The 16,072-nt window shown below is 38.6% G+C and overlaps 1 long non-coding RNA gene across 1 annotated transcript; it reads left to right on the top strand.

The window, feature by feature from the left end:
* Positions 1–4,281: 4,281 nt before the first annotated feature.
* On the top strand, positions 4,282–15,958 carry LOC120536205. Its single transcript, XR_005635061.1, has 3 exons — positions 4,282–5,141; positions 15,586–15,642; positions 15,846–15,958. It is a non-coding gene; the product is annotated as an uncharacterized LOC120536205 (long non-coding RNA).
* Positions 15,959–16,072: the final 114 nt, after the last annotated feature.

The following is a 16,072-nucleotide window of genomic DNA, read 5'->3' as shown; positions in this document are numbered from 1 at the left end:
GACCCGTTTCATTGTGATTTGGTTTAATAACAGGGTCTCTGCTTAAAGAGTGGTATACCCAACTTTTTAATTTACTGATTGTCATGACCCCCCTGTGGATTCACTCTGCTTTTCAAGTCTGAACATTTAAACTCATTAAGTTTTTTTGTTTTTTTCTGATCCATCACATGCCCTTCACTACACCCAAGTTCATTTTCTTTCTGTCTGGTTAATTTTCTATGTCAGTGAAGATCAGAAATGTACACAATTGTACTTAATGGGCTGAGAGGTTAATCAATGCCTTAAGACCACAGTGATCTAATAAAAGTCGGCGTGTTTTTACTTAATTTGGCTGGTTATTTTGAATTGTTTAAGGATTATTACCGTTGTCCTTACATTGTACGTTTATATGAGATGTTTTATTGTGTGAGCAACTGACATTGTGACATTAAAGAATATGCCATATTGTGAGATTTTTTTTTTAACTCTCTTGAGACCTTCCCAATGGGACGACATGCCGAAACGTGATTGCCGTGTCCGTTGAAGGCTGCTGGATGCAACTGTAAGCTCACTGCCTTCATGCGCAACACGTTTGTCGCCTGATGGGTGACGCAGGGAACGTTGTAGCTTGGTCACTGACCTGTCCCCAGCCCTGCCTATTTGCTGTGTGTAGTAGAGTGGTAGCTCCTGTTGCAATAAATTAGCTTGCCATCCCTGTTTCGAGTTTCATAAAGCTACTCTTCCTAGTCTAGTACTTCGACTCAGCCTCGTCTTTGGGGTGCAAGATAGCGACTCGTGCGTCACAATACCATTCAGAAATTCGTAACCACAAAGTCATTTTCATATTTTTGAAACAAAGTTTTTATTCATCTGAATTTTAATATTTGCTGTGTTACCTATCTAAGATGGGTTGAAATATACAGTAAGTAATCAACCTAGACCTCAGCATTAACATTATGTAATGCATAAGTTTCTATTCAGTACCATTTTGGTATGAGAGTTGTAAAAGCAGTGTTAATGCGCACCGTCTATTGGAATAATAAATTCAATTATATTTAATAAACTAGGGGGCTCTGCCCCCTGCTCGCTTCTCTCTCCAGTCCCTGTGTGGGTGCTACACGCTAGCCACTTCGCAGGTCTGCCGCTCGCGTGTGGGGAAGCGGATGTACAATTTAAAAAGATTATTTTCATGGGAATTGTTACATATGCATAATAGAACATTACAGCAAGTAATTATCCATAGTAAAAAAATAGTAATAAATTGAAAGAAAATTATATTTCATGTCGTGTTAGAGGTATTCGTTGCTTTATACGTTTTTGTTCTGTTTGGCTTTGAAGTTAACAAGCAAGTACTTTTTAAACATTGTTTTCAGTAAAAACAATATTTGGAATAAATTTTTCGTCAATATCGCATTGAAATTTGATTCCGTATTTTTGCTTGCATCATGACAACGCAACGTATAACTGTCCGTGAGTGAATATCATTTCGACTTTTTCCGATGTTTGTCCCTGTGATTTGTTAATTGACATAACAAAAGCTAGTCTGACGGGAAACTGTAAACGTTTTAATATCAAGATCTCCTTTGGCGTCTAATGTTGGAAGATGTACTACATTACCTTTCTTGTCTCCTGTTAAAATTTTACATGTCAGAGTTGTTGGACCAATTTTGAATACAACTAATCTTGTCCTATTGCATAGCCCATCACTCATACATAAATTATGCAATAACATTATGATATGGTCTCATCCCACGGGACTTGGAAAAAATCTCTTGGCCATAGTGTTGTCTCAAGATTTTCTTTTATAATAGAGAGAAATGTTTGACGCACCATCTTTTGAAAAGACTGGCAACCAGATGAACCCACATACCCATACCTTGGTAATGGTGGATTATTGGTAAGTAAATATGCAAGTACATTTGTATATGTATACTGTGAATTGAAGATGGGTAGCAATCATATTTATACAATGCCAGAGTTGCTACCACTGGAGCATTGGGTCCTAATATTGAGTCCATGGGGAAACCTCTGTGGAAATAGTTCTTTCCTTTAGGTATTTAAAGGTCAGTTTGGAGGTTGTATCACACTATGGCTGGGCTCCTCTCTGGAGTTCACTATAATATTTCAGTTGTGCTTGTAGCCAAGTAGTGCAGGAGCCATACGTTTTAGTTTAAACCTTTTTTTGCCAATTACAGTATTACTTTCAGTGCTTTATATCATTAATTTTTGGGACAGATAATTATTTTTTAGAATCTGTGAAAACATTCTCATTTATTACACTTGCATTTATCTGCGAAATAACGTTATTCAGAACCTTAGGCTATATTATTCAAACCTACTTCCTGGCCCTCCCACCCTAAATTACTGATTCCTTTACAGGGCAATGAGACTGTTACAGTGACATTGGACATAAGGTTAGAATCAAATGTAGTGGAGGCATTAGTAACGTCACACATTGCACACACTCCTGCTCACCCGTACTCTGGAATATTTGCCAATTTAGTAATGTTAAGTAGTCTGGAATGCATATCTTGGGAATCGGAGAGGCCAGAGAGAAATCCAAACAAGCCTACAGACTGCCCACAGGTTGTAATTCAAATTCTGGACTGCTATATAACCACACTAGCTAATATACCGCTGCGTGTCCATGTGTTTCTGCCAGGCTTAATTTGAATTCAATCTGTGATACTTAGGCAGAGTTGCATCTTATCTCTGCAGTATTTGGGTACAAGAGAGGAAGTTACCTTGAATGTGTGCAGTTATTTAAGTAATAAAATGTATTTTAAATTATTTTAACTAGACCTACTCCTTGTATGTGATTTCACATAGATCAGGATGAAGGAGATCTTAAAAGGAATACAGTGCAGAATTCAGTAGTGAGAGAAAAAAATGGAAGAGGTGAAACGAGCCTTGGCACGCATCAAGGCGAGTGTGGGTTTTTCTGTGGTATGTATCGTATATACTCACATAAGTCGGGACTTGAAACCTGAAAAATTGATCATAAAATCAGACCGACTTATACGCCCGTTCAAAAATGCGACCCCCCCTTCTTCTTTTTTTTTTTTTTTTTTACATCTTCTTGCCTCCTCCAATCTCGCATCAGTTTCTCAGACACATCAAATTTTGTTGCAGCAGCGCAGGTACCAATTTCTTTTGCCACGTCAACGACTTTTAATTTCAAAAGCAGCATCATGTTTTAATTCTGATCGAACGCTCCATCGTAGATGTGGGATGCTCTTATGATAAAGGTGTATGAGAGTGTGAAATACAAAAAGCACAAAACAGTGCAAATGTCGCTTCGGAATAGTTCGGGTATTACCGTGTGGTCACGTAGAGATAATAGGGGGAAAAAAAGGCTCTGTGCACTGTGGTTACACTCTTAGGTGGGTGTTAGCATAATAATCTCTTGGATTAATAGCGCAAGTTTTCCGCATTTGACTTATATGAGCGACATTATAAAATACCGGAAATTATACTTTAAAATCAAGCCCTGACTTATTCGCGAGAGACCTTATCCATGAGTATATACGGTATTTTTTTTTTTTTTAAACTAAAGACCAATTTTCCAAATTTGTTAAAATGAGTAGGAATTCTTCAGTTTTGGTTTACTTGTCCCTTCAAACATGACTCTGATTTGGTCCACCAGTATTTTAATTCAGAAGACTGTAGTTTGAATGTAAACAACACATAGACAACCAGTACTATCCAATCTTTTTTTTACATCATATGATACACTTTCCAGTTCTTTTACCTCTGTCTTACATCAGTGGTGCTTTTTTTTGCACAATCTCTTTTTCCCTCTCCAGTGAGTGTTTGATCTCTTTGACCTCCTAGCTCCTTGAATCAGAGCACTTACAGGCTCACAAGACATTTAAGGAACTTTCTCACAGGGCTGTGGAGTCGGAGACAATTTTGGGTACCTGGAGTCAGGGTTGGACTCGGCAAAAATGTACCGAATCTGACTCCTAATAATTTTAAACTGTAATGAAAAAAAAAATACAGCAAGTTCAAATGTCCTATTTCATAAACAATAGTCTTAATTAAGTACTTCTCTGATGTAAGAATAAAGCCCAGTGCATAGTTGTGTTACTACTAGTGTGAAGTTCAGCTGAGCTATTATACAACCTGACATTCACATATTGTAATCTGGATTATGGTACATTACAAAAAGTGTTTTCATTTTATTTCGGATATAATGTGTTTAACAAGTTCATTTGAGTGCAAACAAGTGTAATGATGTAGGTGGAGGTGTGTGATGTGGCCTTACATGTATGTGTTCAGGGGTTCTTGTCTTTTGTTTAAACTGGCCAATATGGTCGAAAGTCAGCTTCCTAGCCAGAAGTTATGTGGTTAAATGATGTGTATGTTGCCTTCCTTCAATCAACATGGAAAATATATTAGTTTCTGGTAATTCTTACTCCTCTGTATTTAATATGCTCAGGAGTTGGAGTAGAAGGATTTATCTACCAACTCCACAGCCCTGCTTTCTCATAATGTGTTTTATTGACAAGTCTTTAGTTTCTGATTTTAGAAAGAAAATGTAAAAATTCTGTTTACAGCTTGTTGTCAGGAGTTTGATTGGGTCAGTTAACAAATTGTTAATTACTACAACTAGAAAGTTTTATTGGTCAAGAAAAACAGGATAGTAATGTTTGTATTTGAGCTGCACAATTTATTGCATTATTTGTACTTATGTCTGTGATTTGAACATTTAATCTCTCATGGTGTGTCATATATTTCATGCAATCAGGTTTTTGCAGACAAGAAATTGCGGGAATGGGACAAAGCCATCGATGTTATAAGCCACTCCTTGGTGGAAAACAAAACATTTATAGACAAGACAAAAGAGCAAGAGAACAAGGCAGAAGTAGAATTGGAGCAGCTAAAGAAGGAGTTTGGAGCTGGAGAGAGCAAAAACTGAGCTTTTTGAGACTGATGACGATATCCAGTTCGTCTCAGTGAGACTCTTGCTTTGCACAGGATATTAAAATTACACTTTGACTTGGTTTACTTTCACATTTTTATATGTGTTTTTTCTAGAAATCCCCACCTCTGGCTGTCCCACCTAGTAGCAAAAACTGCTTGGCATCAAATCAGGAAGGCCTTCCAGCAGCCCGCAGTTGCATCTATCTAAGATAAAAAAAATGACCTGGAGAAGATAGGTAAAAAATATATATATATATATATAATGAAAATGAAATGTCCATTATTTTTTATTAAATCTTTCAAGTAATAAAGTCGGCTTGGACCACTCAAATGACTATTTTTGCAAAAGCCAAATGGTGGGTTCATGTTTCATAATATGTTCTTGTCTTGGAATGCTAACTGCATCATTTTCGATCCTGCAGCTTCTTTTTTTACACCAGTATTTTCTGCTCTTAATTATTTTCCAGTAACTTTAATTGTCTGTCTTCCATGTTACTCCTCTAATCCTGCTTCAGAATTCTCTCTTTTGCAGCCTGTCATTAGCTAAATACATGTCTTTGTTTGTCCCTTTGAAATTGTTCTAAAAATGCCCTTTCCTTTTCTGCTTTTCTCAGTACCTGCTCCTCACTCTTTCCTTTTGCCTAGCTTATTGTTTCCATTCTTCTCCAGAACCACAGTTTCACATGGTTCCAAACTTTTAATATCTGCTTTCCTTGACATCCAGACAGAGACCTTATGTGTAATGCCTTGTGTACAATTCACACACAACTAGAAATGTGCGTATGCACAAAAAAATTCAGCTATATAAAACTGTGCGTAAGCAAAGTTCTACACACTTTCCCTTTATAAATCCTAACCCACGTGAATTTTAATGTAAAAAACACATGCAGAAGCACATGTAAAGATAAGAATGTCAGCAAATGTGAAATGAAGGTCCTGGTCAGTGAAGTGGAGTTAAGTAAAGGTAAAACATATGATTTGGTGGAGAGGCAATCAATAGTTCAAGCTCAGAAACTTCCACAGTGCTAGAATAGAAAACAAGCGGTCAGATATTAGATTTGGCATGAAATGGCAAGTCGCAGCCCACCCTCTGAGTGTCATAGTGCCACAGAGGAGGGGGAAAAAAAATAGGGACACAGTGAAGAAAGCAAAGGCCTGAGTCAACATTAAAGTCAAAATTTCGACTCTAATCTCAAAATTTCCACTTTAATCTCAAGTTTATTTTGTCATTAAAATAGAACTTCATAAACTTCATGCAAAAAAATCAATGTTTAATTTACTAGAGTTTCTCAAACCCCATTGTAACTAAACTAGCATGTTAAATGCTTTGTATTCTAAGTGTTCCTGACCCAGTCGCTAATCGATTTGTGCCTCTTAAACTGGCTATCTCTTAAGCAGATAGGAGTGCCCATGCAGTATTCTCTGTACAGAATACATTACATTCATGATATTACAGCTATCTGAACATTTTAGAATACTATGATGTATATTTGATATCATTTTATGATGAAATGCAGTAAAGCCTGTATTAAACATGTGGGGCACGCTGAGCTGGCGACCTGTCCAGGGATTGTTCCTGCCTCGGTCTTGATGCTTGCTAGGATGGGTGTGATCCTGGATGGAATAATTAAACATGTATAATGAAAATTTTCCGGTGTTCTTTAAAATTTCTGAACAGTCTGTTCTAAGGTTATGGCTAATTTTACTATCACAAAGGCTTTTATTGTGTGGTGATTGGTTATGTGGGTAAAAGAAAATGGAAGGTTATGAACTGGGGTTTGGTATGTTCTATATAAAGGAAGAAAGGCCACTCAAAAGAATATCCATTAAATTCCTGGGACACCTTGTCACAATATCTCTAAAAAGTGTTTGGAAAAGCAGCTGTACGTTCTATGCAGAGAACAGATGTAACCAATCGCCACATGTAGTGACTATATATATATATATATATATATATATATATATATATATAGAGAGAGAGAGAGAGAGAGAGAGAGAGAGAGAGAGAGAGAGAGAGAGAGAGAGAGAGGTGTGAAAAACTATTTGCCCCCTTCCTGATTTCTTATTCTTTTGCATGTTTGTCACACAAAATGTTTCTGATCATCAAACACATTTAACCATTAGTCAAATATAACACAAGTAAACACAAAATGCAGTTTTTAAATGATGGTTTATATTATTTAGGTAGAAAAAAAAAACAAAAAAAATAGATATAGATAGATAGATATATGTATATATGTATATGAGCACGTCGTTTATGTCAGTTCTGTAGTGACATTTGCATCTAGCTTGAGAAGTAGCTGTTTGAATAGTCAGTGGTGCAGCTATAAAATGTGGGAGCTTTTAAGAGTGACTGCCTCCTTCTGAGTTCTATACTTTGCACCTGGGATCTCTATGTTAAGTCATCCAGTATGTTAGGGGTAAATGGGGTAATCTCTAGTTGTTCCTAATGAATGTTGTTTAACTCAATGTTTACAGGAAGTTGTAACAGATTCATGCGTTTTGTCATTTTATTAAATAAACCAATAAAAACTGCACTTAAGCTAATTTTGTTTATCTTTTGTTTTCTATCATCATTAAGTTCAGGGGTCTTCAATTACGGTTCTGGGGGGGCCGCAGTGGCTGCAGGTTTTTGCTCCAAAAATCAAGTAACACCTTTTTCTGCTTCATTTTAGTGGTCTCGCTCATTAAAATTATACATATTTAATTTTTCCATCCATCCAAGCTCATGCCAGTCCCAGCAAGCACAAAGCAGGAACAATCTCAGGACCGAGTACCATTTCAATGCACGGTGAATATGAACCCACACATACACTAGTAGCGTCGATTTAGCAGCGCCAAATTCCCCATCCTGCATGCCTTTGGAAGTCTTAAACAGCTGTATTCTTGGTTTTTATTGGCTCCTAATTAGCAATAACATGCAAAGGATAAATTAGACCAGTATTTCTCCATTTAACTTGTTGTCATTTACACCTCTAGTTAGTTATCACACACTACTGGGTTTAATGAAATACTTGGAAGGAAATTGAAGAGGAAAAAGTGAAGGACTGAGAATAACTCGCCTGTTTTAGACTTAAAATCATTTGGATAATATCCTTAGAAAGGGGAAGAAAATCTAGAATATGAGAATGACCTGACATAGCAGAGTTAAAGCACTAACAAGCCATGAAATTAAATTATTGGCAAGAATTACTTTCTAATTAAGCAACCCGGTTAGAACAAAATCCTGCTGCCACTGCGGCCCTCCAGGACTGTGATTGAGGACCCCTGATTAAGTTAAAACCCCTTGGTCTCTGAATGAAAAGACCAAGTCTTCACAAAAGATGCCCTCTTTTGGTTTCTGACTAGTACATTTGAATTTGTTTTCCTGTTTGTCATACATGTAAAAGTTTAATATGTCACTGTGCTCTGTGCAAGTGTATTTTATAAATCTGCCTTTTTCTACTCGCATGCACAGTTGACACAGAGCCAGATTTAGCACAGGGTTTCACCATTCAGAGCTGCTAGGCAAGCATTATAAGACAAGTCCGTTAGGGACAACTGCGAAATGGGCAGTCAGACTGAGGACCATTGTATATTATTTTTCGTCTGTCAGAGTCAGCATGAAGCTGTATTGTTTTTTGCCTTGTTTGGAATGGCATGATTCACCTAAGTGGGGGCCTGCACATGAAGAAAGAGTATAAAGCCTTGGAACATTGCCTGGCACACCTTTGAAGCCTACAGACGGATGGGAGATAATGTCATCCGATCCTGAAAATCCTTGCACTACAAGGCGAAAATGGCAGACTCTATACATCGGGCCCCCACTCCCGAACTGGGTTCTTGCCATTGGCTTCCATCATCTGTTATGCTGCGTAAGCCGTCATTAAACAAAGTTATTTCTCCCATGTGATATTTTTTTACTGCCGTATCACTAAGGGAGGGGTGTCACCTTTTTATATTATATCTGTATAGATTTGGGTTATGTAACACGCTGCAGTTAAAAAAGAACTCATTCCAAAAAGGGAGCTGACACCCCTTGCTGGATACACTGTTTACAAATTATAATTTCATTTTATTACACATCATAGTATGCAAGAGATATTTCTGCTAGAGCACAAAGAAAACCTTCAGGATATAGAGCTTGACATCTCTTGAGAGTCAGACATGACAAGGAATTGCCTCAGGAATGTCCAATGAACTTGACCTCCTGGAGGGCAGGGTGAGATAGGTGCGCAGAAGATGCAAAATTACTTTTAGAAACTGGGAACCCTGAGGAGAAAACTGTTTCAAGGATTATGTTTATGGACTTTGAGCTACTGACTTTTAATTTTTTTTTTTTTGTTCTCTTTGGTTAGAACCTCTCTTTGTATAAACAAACAGTTCTGGCAAAACTATCTGTTGGTGTGCCAAGTGCCCTCTGTAAGTCTCATTCATTTTGCATAAGTAACAAAAATGTACTTGAAATTTTAAAAGGGTATCGCTATAATTTTTCACAAATCAACCTATTGTCTGCTTATTGTCATTTTATGGTGTCTGTATCAACACTTTTTAAAAGAGCATTCACGATAACTGGACAATACCTTGTAATGTATTGTGAGTGAGAAAAGTCAGTCATCAGTCATTTTCCAACCTGCTATATCCTAACACAGGTTCGGGGCGGGGGGGTTGCTGAAGCCAATTCCAGCCAACACAGGGTGCAAGGCAGGAACAAATCCCGGGCAGAGTGCCAGCCAACTGCAGGACACACATACCCACACACCAAGCACACACTAGAGACAATTTAGGGTTACCAATGCACTTAACCTGCATGTCTTTGGACTGTGGGAGGAAACCCATGCAGACACAGGGAGAACATGCAAACTCCACGCAGGGAGGACCCGGGCAGCGAACCCAGGTCTCCTTACTGTGAGGCAGCAGCACTACCCACTGCGCCACTGTGCTGCCCGGTGAGAAAAGTGCATTGTGTTAATAGTTTTGTTTAGTTGGGTGGATGATAAACATTCCTGGTTACACTACTGAGATGTTCTAATTATGGTTCCTGTTGGAGTTCTGAGTATCTGAGAGCTTCATAGTCTTAATGCCGATTATTTTTTTTTTATTATGATAACCAGTATCCGTTTCTGTAGCTCTCTAATTTTATTTTATTAGGTAATAAAAAGTACCTGGAGATAGTGAGAAAATAAAAGCATCAACTCTATGCACATTAGCATCATCAGTTATTTCAGAGGATGTGGTTTTTGTAATATGGAGGCCTAAAAACACACACAGCATTTCAGATCGTGATGAGCGAAGCAGGTAATTTTTGATCCGCTTACGGTTTCAAGAAATCCAAACTACAATTGTTTTTCCTCAAAATTTCATATACTATTTGAAATTGGAAAAAATCTAATTCTCAGTTAGAGGATCTCTACAGAACTTTTCGAAACCTGGCAGGATCTAATCAATAATATTTTAGAATAAGAAGGAGTAATTCTCTCTCCATTTCTTTTTCTTCTCGATTCATCTCTATTGTCCTATTAAGCTCATCAATTTAGGTATGCTTACAAGCTTTAAGTATTACTCCGTTGGCCATACTCTCTTTCTCCTGGTTGGGGTTCGATTTGTCTTCAATCCTATTTTTTGTAAAAATGTACGTATTTGTATGGAATGATTACAATTTTCATTTGGAAAATGTGTATACGGCTTTAGGGAGCAGTATTCTCATGTCTGTGTTTACCTGCGTTCTTTTCTGCAGCCTTACAAACTGATAATGATCTCTTCCACACCGATAAAATGGCATCTATTTATGCCTACTTTGTCACATCACCATGTAGGAGTGCAGTGGAGGGAAGAAAGCAAAAGAGGTAAACCTTGTGCAAAAATATTGATATTTAAGGTCAATTTTTTAATGCTGATCAGCCGAGATAGTTGTTAGTTTATACAGGAAGTACCACATTTCAAACGTTTGTTCTACAAAAACGCTACAAGATACAATAAATTTTATTACGACACAAGAGTTTTCAAAATAGATACTTTTCACAGTGTTTTAAAAATTCTTCAAAGTGGTGGCAATCATTTGCGATACACTCTTCGAGACGATTTCTGAATGCTCGCACGCCTCGTTTGGCCATTTAAAGGGGAATGGCGGCGATTACATGGTGAATTGCGTTCTTGAGGGCTTCACGGTTTTGAAGTCTGTGTGTGTTTATACCTTCAAATTGAGATAGCCCCACAATAAGAAATCTCACGGAGTGAGATGAGGCGAATGTGAAGGCCACCCGACATCACCACGCAGGGAGATCAGCTTCCCCGGAAACATCTCCTGCACCACAACTAGCTTGGCTCTCCACGCCCTATAAGCTTTTGCTCCATCCTGTTGAAACCAGGTGTCCACCACATCCATTTCTCCCAGTTGGGGCCGCAAAAAATTCTCTAGCATTTCAATGTAACATTCTGAAGTGACAGTGACCGTTGCTCCCCCCTCAAAAAAGTAAGGGCCTACCAACCTACCAAATTCTGCTATGGCAAACAATACTGTAACATGCTCACTATGCAGAGGTCTCTGATGAAATTCATGAGGGTTGGTTTCAGCCCAATAGTGAAAGTTTTGCTTATTTAAGTAACCATTCAAATAGAAATGTGCTTTGTCGCCTCATGATGGCATCTCGATAAACAGATGTTCGTGCACAACTCTCTACAGCTCTTCCCGTCTCTCTCAGTGAGTTCCTGCAGTACCATCATTTTGTATGGATGGAAATTAAGGTCCTCATGCAAAATCCTCCTCAAAAACATGTTGGAAATGTCTTAGGCGGAAGCTGAACATCTAGGAGACTGCAAAATTGACGCCCTTACAGCTTGGATGTTTTCAGCTGTTCATTTGTACAGTCTGAGGATGGCCTGGAGATTTTCTGTTCAATGTTGTACTAAATTTATTAATGTCTAAATTTAGCCACCCGCTAAAGATTTGTTTTCTGATTTGGGACATCACCAGTAAGAGGAATGCTGAAGTGCATTCGGAAGGCGCGTTGCGTAGTGATGCTGGATTCGTTGTATTTGAAGAACGCTTCGACAGCAAAAGCACAGTGCACACGGGCATGCTGCCTTCTGAAAACTACAAGGGATTGCCTATCAAAGATCTCCCACCCCAACCTACTCGGCCGGCTCTACCTCATGCAATGACTTGAGGTAGATTGATAAATGTGGTACTTCATTTTGGCTCACCCTGTAGTAAGTACAGATTGTGTGTGTGTGCACATTGTTGGACTGGCTTATCATCCAAGTTCAGTTCCAGCCTTACAGCCTTCGCATGGACTTCAGTCTCATGATAATAAACCAGATTAGGATGTTTTGATAACTAATGAACAGGCCCTTTGAGGAACAGTTAATTTATACACTTTCTTAACAAACAATGCATGAAAACTTACAGTAAAAAATGACATACAAAAATCATTTTGAAGATAATACCAAATGCAAGAGAAATACATAAGGCACACGTCTCAGTGGTCATTTAAAGAGTTTTGATTACAATATAAAAGTTTAGCTAGTAATATGTTGTGTAATGTGCTGACCTCTTGTGTTCAACTCTTGTAATAAAGTTTTTCATTTTATTGAAATCATTCATATGAACATTTAACATTCTTAATATCACACAAATCCTTTAAGGAATCGATATATATATATATATATATATATATATATATATATATATATATATATATATATATATATATATATATATATATATATATATATATATATATATACTGTATATCTCCCTGCCCAGGGTTTGTTCCTGCCTTGCGCTCTGTGCTGTCTGGGATTGACTCCAGCAGACCCACACACCAAGCACACACCAGGGACAATTTAGGATCACCAATGCACCTAACCTGCATGTCTTTGGACCGTGGAAGGAAACCGGAGCACCCGGAGGAAACCCACGCAGACACGTTGAGAGCACAGGGAGGACCCGGGAAGCGAACTCAGGTCTCCTAACTGCGAGGCAGCAGTGCTACCACTGTGCCACCGTGCTTCCCCAATCAATAACTATTAGAAATTACTATCAGGATCAAACACCAGTACACAGTTTGCATAAGTTAAGTAACAACAACCAATAGCAAACATGTATCATTAAATTATATACATTGAAAAGAATTTGATGTTTAAGGGAGTTATGGCACATTGCCTCATGGAGAAGTAAAGTTTGTTTTTGTGGTGTAGCTTATCAAATATGACCAACCATAAATCAGCTTACATAACCTCAAAAAACCTTCAGTATGCAGGGAAAAATAAGTCTGCCCACTTTAATTTTTTTTTCCATTCTCTGCAAGGGTCTGCGGTTCACCAGGAACAATACAGTAAAAGGGGGCATTTTTTTCAGTGTAACTGTAATGTATCAGTAAACGGTATGTAGCAGATTTTGAAGGTAGAAAAACATTGATTTTACAGAACTTGGCTGTAAAAAAAAAATGAAATGCATTGTTTAAGATATACAGGTAATTTTCAGTAGAACATAAGCTAACTTTTTGCTCTCTCCATTTACAGTTTTTTTACCGTTAAATTTACTGACCTTTTTTACAGTGTAACTTTAAGTAAACGAAGCGCCGTGATAAAGCGGCAGCAATGAAGGGATCAATGTGAAGGTAGCCTTTCAGCATTTTTTATAGGAGCGTCCGTATCTTCTAAGCAAACAGCCCCTGTGCAAACAGCCCCTCTGCTCACACCCCATCCGTCAGGAGCAGAGAATGTCAGAGAGGGTGAGAGAGACAGAGAAAAGCAAATAATCAAAAATCAATACGGGCTGTTAGAGCTTTGAAGTGTGCGAAGCACTGCGTGGAAAGCATATCGTATATCATTGAGGAGTTTTATTTAATATGTAATATGTGCTCTGATTGGGTAGCTTCTCAACCATCTTGCAATAGCATCCCTTGTATGAAATCAACTGGGCAAACAAACTGAGGAAGCATGTACCATAAATTAAAAGACCCATTGTCCTCAGAAATCCGCGAACCAGCAACAAATCTGTGATATATATTTAGATATGCTTACATTTAAAATCCGCGATGGAGTGAAGCCGCGAAAGTCGAAATGCAATATAGCGAGGGATCACTGTATATTGATCTTTCCTTATTGATCTTGCAGCTACTTTTTGCTATAACTTTTTTTTTTGTTTAATTGCCTCATTATTATTCAGTATAATTTTGTATTCTCTTTGTGTTGATTGTTAATAAATACAGTAATTACATTTATATACACTCACCAGCCACTTTATTAGGTACACCTTGCTAGTACCAGGTTGGACCCCCTTTTGCCTTCAGAACTGCTGTAATTCTTCATGACATAGATTCAACAGGGTGCTGGAAACATTGACATGATAGCATCATGCAGTTGCTGCAGATTTGTCGGCTGCACATTCGTGAAGCGAATCTCCCGTTCCACCAAATTACAAAGGTGCTCTATTGGATTGAGATCTGGCGATTGTGGAGGCCATTTGAGTACAGCGAGCCTATTGTCATGTTCAAGAAACCAGTTTGAGATGATTTGAGCTTTGTGTTGTGGAGCATTATCCTGCTGGAAGTAGCCATTAGAAGATGGGTACACTTTTGTCATAAAGAGATGGACATGGTTAGTAATACTCGGGTAGCCTGTGCCATTTAAGTGATGCTCACTTGGTACTAAGGGACCCAAAGTGTGCCTAAAAAATATTATCCTACGCCATTAAACCACAACCACCAGCCTGAATTGTTAATACAAGGCAGGATGGATCCATGCTTTCGTATTGTTAGTGATAAATTCTGACCCTACCATCCAAATGTCACAGCAGAAATCGAGACTCGTCAAGCCAGGCAACATTCTTCTAATCTTCTGTTGTCCAATTTTGGTGAGTCCGTGTAAATTGTAGCCACAGTTGCATCTTGTTAACTGACAGAAGTGGCAACCGGTGTGGTCTCCTTTGCCCATGTGCTTTACAGTTCAACATGTTGTGAGTTCAGAGATGCTCTTCTGCATACGTCAGTTGTGGTTATTTGAGTTACTGTTGCCTTTCTCTCAGCTCAAACCAGTCTGGCCATTCTCCTCTGACTTCTGGCATCAACAAGGCGTTTTCACCCAGACAACTGCCGCTCACTGGATATTTTTCCTTTTTCAAACCATTCTCAGTAAACCCTAGAGATGGTTGTGCGTGAAAATCACAGTATATCAGCAGTTTGTGAAATACTAAGATCAGCCTGTCTGGCACCAACACCCATGCCACGTTCAAAAGTCACTTCAGTCACCTTTCTTCCCCATTCTGATGCTCGGTTTGAACTTCAGCAGCTTGTCTTGACAAGGTCTACGTGACTAAACGCATTGAGTTACTGCACTGTAATTGGCTGATTAGATATCTGCATTAACAAGCAGTTGAACAGTTGTACCTAATAAAGTGGCTGGTGTGTATGTCTATATAGATTTTTAGTTTTGCTTAGTGACTTCTATTTAACAGTATCCTTGGTAGGTTCTATTTACCCTTATCTTTTGAAGCTGCATAGGCCAGGATTGCTGCCAGTGGGTCGCGAGTCACTGCTGTATTAAATGTGAATGGGTCATGAATGGTTTGCAATGTGGGCCACGGTGGGTTGCTGAGGGCTAACTAAGCAAGGGACATTGCTCTGACAATCTTCCCCAACCGTCACAGTCGTAACGATCAAAGGAAATTCCCTAGTAATGGTTCTTAAATTTCTTAAGGGCCCCGACTGTCAAGGAATGGGCCTCGAAGAAGACACTGAGAAGGGCAAGACTGAGGTAAGTTTAAGAATTATATAGACAATTTAATAATAGTTGGCCTCCTGTTCTATTTCTCATGTTATTTCCCCTTCAAATCTTTATAAAAATTTTTTTTTTTTCCTAAATAGTAGGTCTTTATTATATACACTTAATGCCTTTATGCTAATTTCAGCTAAACTACAAAGCATTTTTTTTTATTTGTTTTGTTCTTGCTTTTTTAGGAACGTTCCCAGCTCTGTGGCTATCGTTGCCAAACCCCTGAATCCACCCCCTCTTCCTCTCCTCTCCTCTCCTCTCCTCCCCTCTTCCTCTCCTCCCCTCCTTCTCTCCTCCACTCTCCTCCCCTCCTCCCCTCTTCCTCTCCTCCCCTCTTCTTCTCCTCCCCTCCCCTCCTTCTCTCCTCCCCTCTTCCTCTCCTCCCCTCCTTCTCTCCTCCCCTCTTCCTCCA

The sequence above is a fragment of the Polypterus senegalus genome, chromosome 10, assembly GCF_016835505.1.
Source record: "Polypterus senegalus isolate Bchr_013 chromosome 10, ASM1683550v1, whole genome shotgun sequence".
Classification (NCBI taxonomy): Eukaryota; Metazoa; Chordata; class Cladistia; order Polypteriformes; family Polypteridae; genus Polypterus; species Polypterus senegalus.
Note: the sequence above shows the minus strand (reverse complement) of the source record. Positions and strands in the feature narration are given on the sequence as shown.